Source organism: Melospiza melodia, chromosome 5 (genome assembly GCF_035770615.1).
Source record: "Melospiza melodia melodia isolate bMelMel2 chromosome 5, bMelMel2.pri, whole genome shotgun sequence".
Taxonomy (NCBI): Eukaryota; Metazoa; Chordata; class Aves; order Passeriformes; family Passerellidae; genus Melospiza; species Melospiza melodia.
In genome coordinates this window covers 70,192,759-70,207,101 of record NC_086198.1, presented here as the reverse complement: position 1 = coordinate 70,207,101, position 14,343 = coordinate 70,192,759, and the positions used below count along the sequence as shown (strand labels likewise).

Below are 14,343 nucleotides of genomic sequence, written 5' to 3'. Positions count from 1 at the left end.
CTAGTGGCTTCTGTTCAGGAAGCAAAACATGTTTAATTCCTTCAGAGGTTGCATGAGTTAAACAGAACTTCTTGGAATGGGAACCACACAGCTTTATACAAGTGAAGAATTTTTTTTGGGCAAACCAAAACTAAAAACCCCTAAACCCAGCTACAGGTAAAACCAGTAGAAGAATCAGTGGAAACACACAAGCCCTTGGGTAATTTGCTGTCCCAAACTCTGGGACTGGCCTATTTAAACACAGCTCCTTTTATTGATAACTTAGGTGGCGAAAGAGATGTGGAATAAGCAGCTTTCCAATGTTGCCCCATTTGATTTTTCATGTTTTACCTGGGCTTGACTTGTTTGTGGTTTGTCATTTGGCAGACTGCATATTAACCTTCCCCCTTCCCAGACAGAGGCAAGAACATTCTAACTGCTAAAAGTGACAATGGCACCAAAGGAGAAGCTCATGGGTATGTGAAACTGGCTCAGATCCTTTGATGGTAATAGATCTCTGCAGGAAGAGTCATTTTAGTAAAAACAACAGGCGCTGCCAAACTAAGGAGGAGTCCTTGCTGCCTGCAGTGCTCAGCTGCCCATAAATCAAATGCTGCTACTCGCTGTTTTACACTGTTTGGCCATCTGAGATTTGGGGTTGGTTGCACATAATTTCCATATGGGTGGGAAGATGTCTGTACTCCCTGCAAAACAATTATTTCATGTATTTAGTTTTTATTAAATGGCCTACATGTGACTAGTGATTTCACACAATAAATCAGTTAAGTATGATCTTACCATTCAAATTACGATTTGCCACATGAAGCTCTAGAAATTATTTTAATTATTGACTTAGGCAGGTTTTGATAAAAGTGTACCTCTGCTTTGTCTTCTCTTCACATATTTCTAGGGTATCATTTAAGAATAAGCAACCCAGAACACAAAACAGAAAAAAAAAGTTCTTCAAAGTACCACACTCTCACTATTAGGAAACACTTCAATCTGTGTATGCCAAAGTACAGAGCATACAGTTACTCAGACAGGTGATTTTAGATAACAAAAGTCCACTATCTATGTATTTCCTTTGTCAGGAAGTAAAGTTTTAGTCTCAAACCTATGTTTCCAGCTGGGGAGGGGCTGACAAAGCCTCTCCTTGCAGGGAGAATGAGCAAACTTTGGCCTTAGGGGAAAGCAGACACAGCATTGAGTGAACTCACAGCAGATTGAGAGTGGAGGTGTAAGATGCTGGCAGTAAATGGCTGCCTCCAGTTTAAAAAAAAGTGTAAGCCATTCAAGATCAGGAGACACCCAGTGCCTTTTGTTGGAGACCAAAACAGTTTTATGACTTGTCCTTGCCAATACCAAGAGACCGCACCTTCCTCTCTTTAATGGCAGTGTCTGTCTAGTCACTTGATAAACGATACAGAAACCCACCACGGATACACATATAAAGAAAACAGTGCAGAACTAAACTGCTAGTAAGAGACACAGGAAACAGTAAAAGAATCTAGGATCTGTCTCTTCTGTCATTACTTTTAATGATTCTTCTGTTTGAATGAAATATCCCTACAGAGCCAAATCAATCTGCCCTCTTTTCTGCATTTATCACCCACTCTGAACATTGCCCAAAGAACTATGTTCTCAAAACTGGAGAGACAATTTTCAGGCTCTCCCTGTAGAGAGACAGCATCTTAAAATTTTACTATAAACAAATGAAAGAAAAGGAGTAAGCTTTCCAGAAGCTATTTTTGACCTGGCTCACACTGTCAAAGATACAAATTCACATTCATCCCTTGCACATGCTCTCCCAATTAGACTTCATTCTCACCTTCCACTCACCACACCAGCCTCTTCCTTGTGCACCTGCTAGAGTGTTTCTGTGACTGTGCATTAAATCAAATCATTCTAACCATACTGGTTCTCTGCTTGGGTTTACTGCTTGGCCACAGAAACACACTAGTTGTCAAGGACAAAGATTGGACTGCCTCCTTATGCAACGGTGCCAACTTAAAGCTTAGATGAGCTAGAATTTAAGGTTGCCAAGACATAAAAGAAAATTATAGAAATAATCACCTGCTCATAGGATGACTTCTTCAATACACTGTCAAATGCCCAGATGCTTAATTGGTGTCTATCAGCCAACAATACAGATAACAAAAGCCCTTTGATATACCTGAGGAATATCTATCTGGGATGTTAGAAGTTACTACAGAACACAGTGACAAGTCAAAGGCAAGAAGAAATTACTGACAACATAAAACTTTTTAAAAGCACAACATCTGTAAGCTCTTCTGGTCAGAGATAATTTTTTTTACCATATCTTGCATAATTCCAAAAACACAGCATTGACACTTAACAGCTAATATGTGATAACAACACAAGTATTTAAAACAGGCTCTTCAAGCCCTATCATTTCTAAAACCAAAACAAAAGCAAAGCCCAGGACAGTTCTTTCTGCCAATAACTCCCTAGCCTATGATCATGACCTAAGCAATTGGATTTCATCTGGATCCCACAGCCAAAGTAGTATATTCCAGTATTTTTCTTTAACTAATATCCTTAGGACATAAAAGAAACTATATTTTGAACAACATAAGTAAGATTTCTTCTTAACACATTTCTCCTGTCTTCACTGAGGACCACAGTTGTCGACAATTTCTTCTTTTTAATCTTACAACTTCTTCAGTTATTTCTGTTCCTGCTGCTACAACAAGCAGATTCTGTCACTATGTCAGTACTGCAAGACTTAGATATTTTAAGAAAATTCAAATGCCCACTGATATCTCTTCCTCCACAGCACCAAAATTACCTCATTGCAGTGAGTTATGCTGTTGGGCAATGTATCATTACATGGTATGGTCCAGTTTTTCCCTCTCTCTTTGGAAATCATCGACATGTACAGCTGTGTTAAGATATTTTAATGGGTTCATGGGGGCACAGCAGCAACAATGTACTGAAAAAAAGGGTATTTTATAAGTCTGGATTTTATTAGATGAATCTCTGCAAGGATAAGGAGAATTTTACTTAAATCACTCATGTCTGACATGAGAGACTCATCAGCAGGTTAAAAAGGGAATACTTCCAACCTACTCAGTCAAAGCTTTTAGCTGTGATAGCTTCTACAGACATGCTTGGTAAAAACATGAATCAGCAGAATGAAAAAGGAATACAGACACAGCCAAGATAAAATCTGTATCAGAAAAAGATCTTGATGCTCTGCATGTCAGGATCTTTTGAAGCTGTTTGTTTCTGTAAGTCTCTGAATATTGAGAAAATTGCTAGAACATGGTAGGGGTTCAAAACTGAGAAAATCCCTGGGCACAGGGATAACATAGTATGCTATGAGGTTAAACCTCATCAATTTTGAGGGAAACAATGGGAAAACCTTCAACCACTACAAAGCAAGGGATAAGAATCCAGAGGGTTAGAAAACAAATAAAAGGGGTATAAATCATGAAAAATATAGTATAACCAATTTGGTCATTCAATAGATCATGTCTGCAGAAGGAGGGGATTCTGTCCCAAGAGATGTGTACTGAAAAAGATTTGGGAGATGCTCAGGACAAAGAAAATGATTGAATTCCTGCTAAGATGACTAGCTGTAATCATTCAGGTTAGAAAAATAGATGACCCAGTAGAGAGAAAAGGTCTAAAAAATCATGAGTGGACCTGGAAGGCAGGTAGGAAATGATTGCTCACTCTGTCTCATCACAACAAGAAAGAGGCAATATACAAAGCTGGAAAGGAGCCAGTTTAAAGAGCAAATTAAATGGAGGTATTTCCTCATGCAATTTGCTCAGATGTGGAACTTCTTGCCAAATGTTGTTGTGCTGCTAAATTCTTACTTGTGCTCGCAAAGATGATGGGAAATCTCACAGGGCAAAAAAATTCCTTCAAATATCAGTAAATACACAGAAACGACAACTGTTACAGAACTCATAATGGTTGGAACAGGGAGAATATCATATAACCTTGTCCTCTTCTCTTAATCTTCTGCAGGCAGCTGGTTTTGAGCAAAGTGAACTTTTTTTTGTTAAACAAACTGGCTCAGCTGCATTTTTGATCCAATCCGTAATAAACATACTTACATCAAGGCTGAGGCAAAAGGACCAATGTCACTATAAAAGACAGTATCCATGGCACAGAAGTAGGAAAGCAGGTTTACTAAAGCATGTGGCAGTGTCAGGATTAATTCCTATATATCGTGCTGAGTCTTAGAGTCTGTATTTCTAAGAGGATGTGAAAAACTAGAGATAACATTGAAAGGAGTTACAAAACAATTGAAAGGGTGAATTTCATAGTGGGAAACAATTCCTTACCAAAAGGAAGAATAACAATTTATGTGTCTCTTTGGACAGAAGAGACAGCTCTTAATCTAGTGAAGAAAGGCACAGGAGGAATGAGAGAAGTTGAAACGATGTTTTTTCCAGTTCTCAAGTTGGTGAGGATGTTCCAAGTGGTGTGCACATTTTACAAAGACTTTTGAGGGTGAAAGGGCAGAAAACAAGCAGAAAGCACAGACTCAGTGGTCTCATGGAATAGAATATTGTACATTAAATACATCTGGTGAGTAGAACTACAAACTGTTAGCACCGTTCTTGATTGCAGTGAAAGGAATTGGGAACTGTGAGGGAAAAATACTTCAGAAACAGCAGAAAGGATGAAAGCAATACATGCTGTAAAGGCTGTAAGCAGTGAGTCATAAAATGAGACTAACAGTCAAAACAAGCCCATCTTCCTCTTTTCCTTCACAGGAAAATTCTTGCCTTTTCTATCATCTCTTTTCTCTCAAATCTTCATTTTATGTCTCCTCCTTCAGTCCTATGTTAATCTAGCATCAAATGTTCCAGAAACTCCTCAGAGCTGCAGGAAAATCTCCAGACATTTGTGATGGGTCAGACCACGGTGGACACTGGTACCAGAAATGAAAAATGAGGGCTGGGGATGAGGGTAAAAAGGCAAAACCAGTCATATCAAGTGAAAAACAAAAGGAATTTAGAGCCTGCATGACTGTTTGGGTCCATCTGAAAGACATTTGTTTTCTGGCTTTCTGTGTTTAAGTGTGTTATCTTACCATCAAACTTTTAAAAATAAATCCAGTCAACTTCTGTCCCTAGAAGCCTGATATTAACAGACAACCAGGATATCAATCATACATTGCCACAATGCCAGTTTGCACCAAAGCATCACTTACATAATGATTTCAACTAAGGTTGGGCCAAATGTACACCTGGTATTTTTTAGTGATACTTAGAGATCATACTTTTACATAAAATATGATGAATAGAGGTACTATTTTGAGCAGAACATACCCCATTTTGCAGTATCCCTGAGATTAAAGAAACTTGGTGAAAATCTACCACTAAGACAATCTACACTAAAACAAAAACTGTTGGAATTTACCAAAGTAATAGTGACTGAAACTCCTTGATGTCAAGAAACTTGAAAGACATTTAAAACATCAACTTGCATGAGATGGTTGTGTGAGACTAGGTACCAGATCATGTTGTTCTAGAAATTTAAGCAGTAGCTAATTTGAAAATGTTTTGCATTGTATTTGAAATATTTTAGACCTTGGTTTGCAGATAGTCAGACATAATACATAAAAATATATGGACATGGGAGGTTTGCAGAGGAGACCCCACTGCTCTGTCCACAGCCCCAGCCCCAGCTGGAACCACAGGAAGGAGACACAATGGCAACACAAAGACACAAAAGGCAGATTATTGTTCTGCTGCAAAGCACCACGGCTAATCAGTACAGTAAATGTTATCACAATAGAGTACTGGCATTTTTAGCCCTTGTACAAGGCTCACCACACTTCAAGCAGGATTCAGGCTTTCATGGTGATTAAAGGCAGATGTCATATGTATAAGTTTTTAACTTAAAAATGCCTGGCTCATTTTTGTGTGTGGAAGGAATCTTTCATTCACAGAACATCCTCACTGGAGGATGCTCACTGTAGCCTGATTTGCAAATGAAAGGACATTTTTTTTATCTCCTAAGGTTGGACAAAATAAAAGAAAGTTAATTATAGAACCATATCTCACTCCATCCTATGAAATGTAACAGGTTTAAACCTTTAATTTTCCTGTCCAGTTTTTTAGTACCATGAAAAACTAATCATCTTTCAGAGAACAGCAGGTGGCAGAACATTGATACTCCAAAGAAAAGGACATTTTTTCCCCTATAAATGTGTGAACTGCAGCAATAACTACTCAGCATCTATATAATATTAAACATCAAGTGAAATACAAGCATAGGCAAAATGACAATTATGGTGAAACACTATTGAAATCCCACTCTTTTAATCTTCTCATTCCATCTTGGAAGTGCTTTCCTGCTCTAGAAGCTAGCAGTTCTCTTTTCAAGCACAATTTAACTCAACCACCTACAAACTGTTTCTTCAGCTCCCTAGCTGGGCAGGAATCTTCTGTGCTGGTATTCACCTGCAGTGGTGAGCAGACTGCACAGCCAGGGCTGGTGTGGGTATGTGAATTTTTAGGATGCTTGTTATTAGAGAGTACATGCAACACCTGCTTGTCAGTCATGACATGATGTTCTTTGCCTCTTGGCCCACATGTCCTTCCTTTGGTTGGCATGTGGCAAGTCCTCTCCTCTTTTGGTTCCTTTCACCATTCCCATCATCCCCACATGGAGCCAGGCCAGCTGGGTGGCACTGGCAGGGGTTTTGCTGCTGGCCCTTGCTCTGGATGGAAAAGATGTCGGACTGCTTTCCCAGTGCCAGCTGCAAGGGCCATGTGAGGGCATCCTGGCCATGTGCCGGGGATTGCTCCTGCCACACCTCCTCCCCATCCACTTGTCCAGCGTGAGCTACAACTAGAAAAACCATCCCATTTTCTGTCCGCCTGGGATTTCCCTCCCACTCAGCCAAACGCCTGAGTCAGCATAGCTATCCCTCATGAAATCCCATTTGCACAAAGGGAGACCACTGGAGCACAGGACATCTGGTCCCAATATCTAAAACCACTTAAATCATGCATGCCATTCCAAACATTTAAGGACTTCAGAAGTTTTCAGTTTTTTTCATATGTATTTCCTAGTTGTTTCATGCAGAAAGCATTTATGTTCCAAGTTTCACTCTAAAGAGGTAGGCAAATGTATATTCCACCTCATTTTAACTTGGAAAAAAAATACTCTGCTTTAAAGATAAGACTAGATCTGGCTTAAGCTACTTTAATGTTAACTACATTTTAAAAAATTATTTTAACAGGCAACAAAAGGTGGTTACTATATTCAATATAAAAAAAGTCCCAAACCTATTCAATAAAGAAAGAAAAACCCCACAAATTCAGCTGTATATGCTAGAAGGTGAGGTTCCAAGGTGTTTTTCAGTTAGTTACCTGTTATGATTTTTGGTAGCCAAAGAAAGGACTCCTGGCCCAGTGGTCAGCACTAGATTGATCCTCTAGAGACCAATGCTCAGCTCCAAGTCCAAATGTGCCCTTCTTGCCTTTCTATACCTGTAAGCAGTGGTAGCTTCCCATGCTACCAAACACTAATTTGAGTGCTCTGATAGCCTGGTGCTGAGGCCTGGATATGAGAAAAAACTTTCAGTGTAGTTAAGAGGTCCCTTTACAGCCCCCATGTACATTATGAGCCATGGTACGCTGATGCCAACACAATGGAGGCAGACTTGAGTCCCCTGTAACCTATTTAGAGTGAGCTTCAATAGCCTTCAAGGTGTCACAAGATGGAGCTCACCATCAACTGGCTTCTTTCTACAAAAGCCAGTATGGGTATGTCAGTGTATCTCACAGTCTCTCTTGCACAGGTCTTAAAAAGAGAAAATACAGCATTTTGATATAATTTCTTTCCTTCTTATCTGGCTCCCCACACTTCAGGAAGGGGGTGCTTCCAACCTTTACCATTGCAGCATACTCGTACTACTATAACAGCAGAAAAATCCAAATTTCTTCTTAAAGTATACTAGAAAATTCTAAAATCACTCCACAGCACTCCACTTTTCTAACAAGCCATCTGTCAGTATGCTCTCAGGACATGACAATCAGACTTCTGGGTCCTAAGTGATACTCTGTATGGAGACACCACTGCAGCAAAAAAAAATGGAGGTCTGAGACACCCTAGTTTGATGAGAGAATCCAGAGTACCTTTGTTATATATTGTAATGCACACAATACTTTAAATCATTTATCTGAGCCTTGGATCATATTTTGGAAGGCAGACTAGTATTACAAAGCTCTTTTAGACACTGTTTATTAACATCAAAATGAAATATGAAAAGCACTTTCTGTTAAATCCAGGATCTGAACAACTCTTATAATGTACCCTAAATGCAGTAAAATGGTATTGCAACAGCTAGAAATAACTGTTATTACTAAAAATAATTTTTTTACTGCACTAATGTATGTTTACTCCTTCTAAAAATAGCTTTTCAAAACATCATCATCACAATTAAGTTACCCAGAAATGTTACCATGTGAGTTAGCACTCCAGTCATCACCTGGGACCCTCACATCCCAGACTATTTCTAGTTTTCGTGGAGCAAGCATTTTGATCTTTCCCAACAGAAAGTGCTGGAGGCCCTAGCAAAGATCACATAGCCCACAAAATGTCTCTGCTACTGTGTAAGAAAAGCAGCATGGGAAGGGGGTGGGTGAAGATAAATGTATACACAGTTGCTTCTATTTAAAATTCCACCTTTCTTTCTTTTTTTATAACTACTACAAAAATCCTAAACTAGTCTCAGAACAATCTCTTCTCCCGCCTCCAAATAACGTCCCTCTGCCACCTCAGTCATGGCCACTTCTGTCAGACCCTAGCAAACTACTGCTTGGTGGTCTCTCTGTTCTACCCTGAGTCATATTTTAATTACTAAGAGCATTGAGAAGAGATCAGCGTACAGATATTGGCGAATCTTCAAACAAGAGTACACGCTGTCCATTTTCTTCACAATGAAAAAGCTCTTAAAGAGATTTTGATAAAGATTTGCCTCCTGCTTGCAGCCCACGTTTGTAATGTTTATATAAGTGAGAGATATAAATCATTTTCAAATGAACCCCACGGTTTTTAAACCAGCCTCGTTATAAACTGCCTGTTTCCGTTTTGCCTGCCTAAGCAAGCAATGCAGGGCCTGCTTGGGATAGACTGGAACTAATTTAATGTGCTCCAGGTTTAATCCCCATCCTCCCGGCTTTTACTGGCAGATTTTACACAGAGGACTACTGCTGATTTTAACAATGATTCATGTGATAAGTGGGTTTCGACTTGTTTTTCCACATCAGAAAACATGGAAGAGAAACGCCACCAAAATAATTTTAATAAAACATGGCCGAGACGGAGCAAAGCTGAACTAAGAATAATTAAACTTTAACACAAGGGAGGAGCGCGGGCAGGGGTCTGCGACGAGGAAGGCGAAACAGCGGGATAGAGGCATAGCCCCCATGGCGGGACAGCCCTCACGGGGAGACGGGCCCCATGGCGGGACAGCCCTCACGGGGGAACAGCCCCCATGGCGGGACAGCCCTCACGGGGAGACAAGCCCCATGGCGAGAGAGACTCACGGGGCACAGCCCCCACGGGGGACAGCCCTCATGGGGGGATAGACCCACGGGGGAACAAGCCCCACAGAAAGACAGCCTCCACGGCCGGAGAGTCCCCACGGCTGGACAGTCCCCACGGCTGGACAGCCCCCACGGCCGGAGAGTCCCCGCGGGGGAACAGCCCTCAAGGCCAGACAGCCCTCACGGCCGGACAGCCCCCACGGCCGGACAGCCCTCACGGCCGGACAGCCCCCACGGCCGGACAGCCGTCAGGCTCCCGGCGGCACCGGGCGCTCCCGGCGGCGCGGCCCGAGCGCCCCGGCCACAGGCGCCGCCTGCAGGTGGCGCTGTTGGAGCGCGGCGGGCGTGGAGCCGCCGCCTGGCAAACGGATCCGGGCTGGGCTCGGCCCCTGCAGCCGCATCCCAGCAGCAGCAAAATCCTGCTACGTCCTTTCTGCTGCGGACATGCTGCTTAGCTCTCTCTCTCTCTGTGTCTCTCTTTTTTTTTTTTTTTTTTTTTTTTAATTTGTTTTAAATTCACAGGAGCAAAACATGTTCATTAACACGGCACACTGAAAAAGGGACAGCAATTACAGATGTAATAGCTGTTTATTTTTTCAAAAGGTAACTGAATGACTGATGCAGAGACCACGTAGATGCTATTTTGCAATCATCTTCTCGCGTATCGAGTTCCCTGCTCATTTACATAAACCAGATGTTTCCCCGACAAACCAAATTCCTTGAAGAAAAACCAGAAGTTGCTATACTTCATGTCCAAAATGAAAGATGATGTGAATGTTCCATTAGCCACTAAAGGCAAATGTATACTTAAAGTGCAACAGTTTCCTTTTATTTAGCACAACTTTTGTGAGGGCTTAGATGATCCTCGGCAGAAGCATTAGAAAAGAAAAATGAAGCTACTTAAATTTACCCACTGGCCTCAATAGCTTCTACTTCCCTTGGGAGTGAAATGTCTTTGCCAGATCTTGACCCTCGAACCAGTCCACGGGGTGGACAAATACTCTGAAACAAGTAATCAGAATTCCTCATTCCTGCAGGAGAGCTGGCTCCTGGAATCTTTATTTCTGGTACCAGATTCCCAGAGGATCATTGAAGAATAAGAATGATTGTTTTACTAGTTTAGTGATAATTTAAAACTTGCAACCTTTTAGTACACGTGGGTAAAGTGAAGGACATGAAAAATACATATTTACTGTTACCAAAAGAAAAAATTATTGTCAGGAAAAAAATCTGAAATCTCTGTTACTAATTCTTACTGATTTTACCAAAAAACAGATTGCTAAAGTTCTAGATTACTACAGGAACAACAATGTTTTATACTAAACTGAAGTGCTGAATTCATGGAGGATGTCTGAAGGTTATTCTTGTTACTAATCTTCCAGAGCATACCCTTATCCTTCAATAGATGGATCTACCAACTTTTGGTGTGAAGCTATTAAAATCCTCAGGCACAGAGCAACAGAAAATTTGCACTAAAAGCAACAAAAAAAACATTTAGCCTGAGAATAACTAGTAGGTAACTGATCAACAGTCAAATGACCAATAATAATCCAAACATCATGAAAAGAGCAAGGGTAACCTCCAAAAGCCAGTATTTCATGCTGTTTCAGCAAAGAGTGTAATTAAATGTAGAATATTTAGTGCCATGGCCACAAAATTCAGAACAGGCTCTGATGCTGCAGGTAGGAATGTAGAAATCACACAGCAAAGGCAACTTTGCTAATGGCAATGGCAAAACAATGGGTAAAATTTCTTGATTTAAAAAACATTGGGAATCCTGGGAAGTTCCAAACTCACTCTTTATCCTGAGACTGAGGTATCAATGGCTTTTGCAAGAGCTGACTCAGCTTTCAGCTGTAAGAAGTTCTCCTTGGAACCAGCACAATCCTCCTTTGAGCACAGGCTAGCAAACACTGAGCCAACTGCAAAATAACTGAGACTTGGAGTCCACCAGTTCTCAGTCTTGAATTAGGTCACACGTTTCACTAGCCACCTATCTCATCTAACTATACCATGAACTGAGAAGACAAGGTTATTAAATGTCTATATCAAATCACTCAAGGAACGTATGTGGTAGCTTCAGTAAAGCAAACCTGAAACAAAATACTCCAGAACAATGTGTTACAATTAACCTTCACTATTGGTCCTTCCAAAAGACACTGTGGCCCTAGGAGGGCCATGTGGCCCTGGTTGTGTGTCAGTCATGTTTCCCTCTCCTGACAGCAGCAGAGCACTGCCACAAAGCCCACAGTTCTCACATCCAAATGCTCCTGCACTGGCCACTGAGACAGCCCTACCAACTACTGTTAAATCTTCCACGTCCACAAAAGCTACTCTGGGTGTCTCAAAATCCTCTGTACTTATGTTTCCACTTTCTGGCAAGAATGATTATATGAACGTGATCATGTAAAGGATAAACATCTATCCACAAACTAAGCCTCCTGCCAACACAGACAAAAAAAATTACATGTATAACAGGGGGAAAAAAAAAGTTAAAATACTATTTTGGCTGCATCCCTCCAAGCTGCAATGATCAGTGAGCCTTTGAAAGACATTCCTTCAAAATCACAAGTTCTCAGTTTACAGTTCTCTCCACATAAAATAACGTGGAATCATCATATGCTGGCAGAATTTTAACTCAGTCTAGAATGGATTTCCCCCCCAAATCTTATTATGCAAATAAATAAACAAACAGCATGACTGATCCACCATTATAACACAACATAATCAGAGCAATTCTAAGTCAGCATTTATGCCTTTTTTTTTTTTTTATTAAGAGGGAAAATCCAGTCTCTCAGTGTATATATCAAAAAGATTGCTCACTTTTTTTGTTCCCAACTCTCACAAGTAATACACACTAATTACCATCAGACCTTTACACATCTGATATCACAGGAGAGGGCTGAACCCAAGCCCATGCTACATAATTAAATTCAAAGTTTTCATCTTAGAGCAAAGACCAGATTGACAGCATGGTGAAGCAAAAGCCTTATCTACACCACTGATAAAGTAAGTATGCAAAAGCTCAGGAGGTTAGGGGTAGCCTGAGCTCCCATACCACTCAATCTCTGCCAATTTGGCATCAATTAGACCCCTAAGAATGAGACTGATACTCTCAATTTACTTGGTATGTGCCATGAATAGCCAGGATGCAACAATGCCTTTAAAGCAATGGTCTAGAACTACAACATTTCCTTGCTTATTACTTATCAAAATCAGTGACAAACTGATTTTTCCAGTCTCTCATCTGATGTTTTTCAAAAAATCAGTAATGATCATTGCCTGGCTGCAATATTTGTGATACATTGCTTTATCTTTTAAATAATGTTGTAGTCTGCCAGATCCAATGTCAGGGCTTCACACTATTGGTGGAATTTTAGTATTATTTCTACTAAGTCTTAAACTTTCGAGAACTTTGAATTATTTATATTTAAAGCCATCCACTCATGAAGAACAAACAACTCTTTCCAGGGATATGATATAGATACTTTTAAAAAATCATGGTGCAAAACACAAACAGCTGTAAAAATTAAAATACCAAGTCAATTTTCCTGACACTACATAACTGTTCCCTTGAGTGTGTATTTTGTTCACAATAAACTGTAATGTGTGAAGAACTGAAAAAGAAACTCAATGTATTTTTCTCAGGAAGTTTTTCCCCAACAGATTTTTGTCAGAATTACTCTCCTGGTCTGTATAACATCCTTTGCTTCTCAGTCTTCTATGCCTGCTACATTATTCAGCTGCTAGACTGGTGAATTATGAGGTTATGAGTAAAATGATGTTCAGTATTTATATAAAGACTGCACTTAAGATGTTTTTTTGGAAGAAATGCAAAAGCAGCTTGCTTCTCAACAAAAAAAAACCTAAAAACACATGCTGAAACAGACATGGAAGGCTGACATTACCAACACTGAGGAGCACTTGGAACTTCTGCAATGGGTGGGGAAAAGTTGGGAAGGGTGGCAATTAGAAATGTTTTGGAAGAAGAAAACATTTTTTAGGGTGAAAGTTAATTTTTACTGTGCCAATCACAATTTAAGTTAAATTCAACTTTATTTTTCCTCATTCAGTTTATGATCTCATCTAGTCATCAAGGATGATTGATGATGTTTCAGCATTTGGGCATTTGCCAGTTGCAAGTAAAAGGGAATTATTTATTTTTCTTTAGCACTATACTGCTGCCATTAACTGTATCCCACCCCTTTTGTTTACAGCCTGTCACTGAAGCCACAGTTTTTTTTTAATGTGGTATAAGCTCTTGTCTGGGGTTGATAGTGTAAGTGATCTAGCAGACATCTTGCACAAAGAGCATCATTTTGCACAGAAAACACACAGCCTTTACTTCTGAAATTATCCCTGCCACTGGTCCAGACAGGATTGTCCTCTCCCATTAAAATGTGGACTTCAAAGCCGTAAGTGAGCAATGGACGATGTCAGTTTCCTTGTGGTAAAACTACATTCATTTAATCCCTTTAAAAACAAACAAACAAGAAAATTACTTTGACCTTTGCCTTGGCACAAGGATTCTGATTTGAAATGTGTATTACATGTCTAGCACGCTGTAACTGTGTCCAGCTGAACTGGGCCAGATTTATGTGCAATTAGGAAAAAAGGAAACCAAAACAATTTCAGTTTCATTTTTTGTTAATATCAAAACATCTTGTAGCAGCATTAAGTTTTAACTGAAACACACAGAACAATGAAAAAATAAAATAACTGGAGAAGCAGTGATCTGATAGAAACTGCATTAAAGAAATAATATGGATTTTCTCACTTGCATTTTTTCTGGATTAAACTATTCAAAAATGTATGTTTG

At 40.0% G+C, this 14,343-nt stretch overlaps 1 protein-coding gene across 1 annotated transcript in view; it reads right to left on the bottom strand.

The window, feature by feature from the left end:
• SCFD2 (sec1 family domain containing 2) overlaps nucleotides 1-14,343 on the bottom strand; it is a 186,644-nt gene that overhangs the window by 110,901 nt on the left and 61,400 nt on the right. The gene's annotated exons all lie outside the window — the stretch shown is intronic.